The sequence below is a fragment of the Mus caroli genome, chromosome 2 (genome assembly GCF_900094665.2).
Source record: "Mus caroli chromosome 2, CAROLI_EIJ_v1.1, whole genome shotgun sequence".
NCBI classification, from domain to species: Eukaryota; Metazoa; Chordata; class Mammalia; order Rodentia; family Muridae; genus Mus; species Mus caroli.
Genome location: NC_034571.1, coordinates 170,280,545 through 170,282,593, shown reverse-complemented (window position 1 = coordinate 170,282,593; position 2,049 = coordinate 170,280,545).

The window sequence follows — 2,049 nt, the reverse complement described above, 5'->3', positions numbered from 1 at the left end:
TCTCCTCTGTTGGCTGTCCTGATTGTTGGAACAGACCCTAGTATCTCAGAACGAAGAGAAATGAAGCTGGCACCAGAGGTTTTGTGTCCCTAAAGTCATGGCTCCCCAGGNTTCCCCTCCAGGACTTTGGGCCCTTGGGGAACCAGTGGGTGTGTGGTGCAGCATTCAGGGGACTCTCAGTCTCCTCCCCTTCTGTAGCCTTGGGCCAAGGTCCTCTCCTGTTCCGGCTTATGACCCTCATGGCCTCCAGCCCCCAACCCCCAGCTTCAAATGAATCAAGAGCATCTTTTGTATTCCAAAGGCCAAAGGGCCAGGCTTGCCTTTAATTAAAATGCACATCCTTTAATTAAAGGCCCCATAACACATGAAGGGCATCACTGAAATACGACGTGTGACATAGTCATTACCCCGCTGTTAATTACTAATTAATGAAGCTATTTCAATTAATAGCTTCCCCACCACCACTCCCCCTTGGACGGGCCTCATGCTGAGGTGAGTCCCTGAATCACCCTCGAAAACTGGCTTCTTGCCAGAGACTCCAACCTGAATATTCATGACTCAACTTCACTGCTTTTCAATTAAACATAATAAAGTAAACCCTATCAAAAGTGTATTTCTAGCTCACAAACCATCTCCTTTACTACCTCCCTTAGTAGGAGCCAGTGGGTGGGGGAGGGGTTGGCAGACAGGGGAAAAGAGAACACTGGGGACTGGAGGCTCTGCAGCCCAGGGCACCGTCCCAGATCCGATGGCTTCACCCAGAAAACTGATGTCCAGGGGTTCCCAAGGGAAGAAGTGGGCCCCTCAAGGCATTGTTATCCTACAGCTGAAGGACAATAGCCCAGAAATAGGGAGACAGCCTAGAGATCTGGAGGGGACATTAACATACTAATTATGAATATTAAGCAGCCATTAAAGACTCTGATTTAAAGGAATGACAGGGAAGTCTCACCTAAGGTAACTAGGAGAGGGCAGCCCTGTACCTGAGCTGAAGCAGGCCAGCTACTTGAGCAGGCACAGTCTCACCTGAAGGGACATTCAGGCAGAGGTAGGAGGGATCAACCAGTTGGTTCACATAGACACTAGGCATGACCAGGCTGCAGGAGATGTATNCACACCTCCAAACTCCCCTATGAATAATCTAACAACTGCCACGAAGATTGTGGCCAATCCCAAAATCTTTATGCATAAAGTGGGCTAGGCCCTGCAGCATCCCTGTTTAGTCCTAACCTGCCTCTCTTGTTCTAGATTAGATTCCCAGGAGACTCATCTCTTAATGGGCCCCAGTGTGGGAAAAAAGAGTTTCTTTTTCCATAAAGGATTGACTGTCCCCTGAGGTGAAGTTTGAAGGTCTCCAGGACAGTCTACTAAAGTCCCACGTGCCCAGGGAGGACAGCTCTCACCACCTACACTGAGCCCAACATCTAAAAGTAACTCTTGCTCTGAGAGGATGTGAGAACAGGCTCCCAGGGGCAGCGTAGTGCCTAGGGTGTGAAGAGGAGGATGCGGGAGGGCAGGTGCTGGAGAACCACATTACAACGTCTTTTGGAGACTCTGGACTTGCNACCTCTCTGCTCAAGCCTTCCGAATCTTTTCATCAAAGGCGGAGTCTGGAGCCCCATGTCCAATTCTCCTGGGCAACAGGATGTACCCACTGTGGATGTTCCAGACTAAGGGGAGGATGGACTGGTCGAAAAGTTCTCACTTGTCATACATCCAACATGCCCATCTCAGCCCTGAGGAAGAATCGAAGACCTAGAAAAGGTTCCTCTTGGCTTCACGTTTGTCTCTACCTCACTATGAACTGGGCTTGACTTCTCCCGTGCCTTTACTTCAATGCTCTCTCAGCCCCCTTCTCTTCTATGCTGCAGAAGACTGGCCCCTCCCTCACAGTGTGTGTCCTGAGACGGACGCTAGGTGGCACCAGTCCCCACAGAATCCTGAAGTTTAACGTGGCCCTGTCTGGCAGTGCCCTCTGTCGGCCAGAGGTGGAATATCAATGGCGGTATTCAAGGTTGTGGGCTGAACCGGTAAAAAAAAACAAAAAAA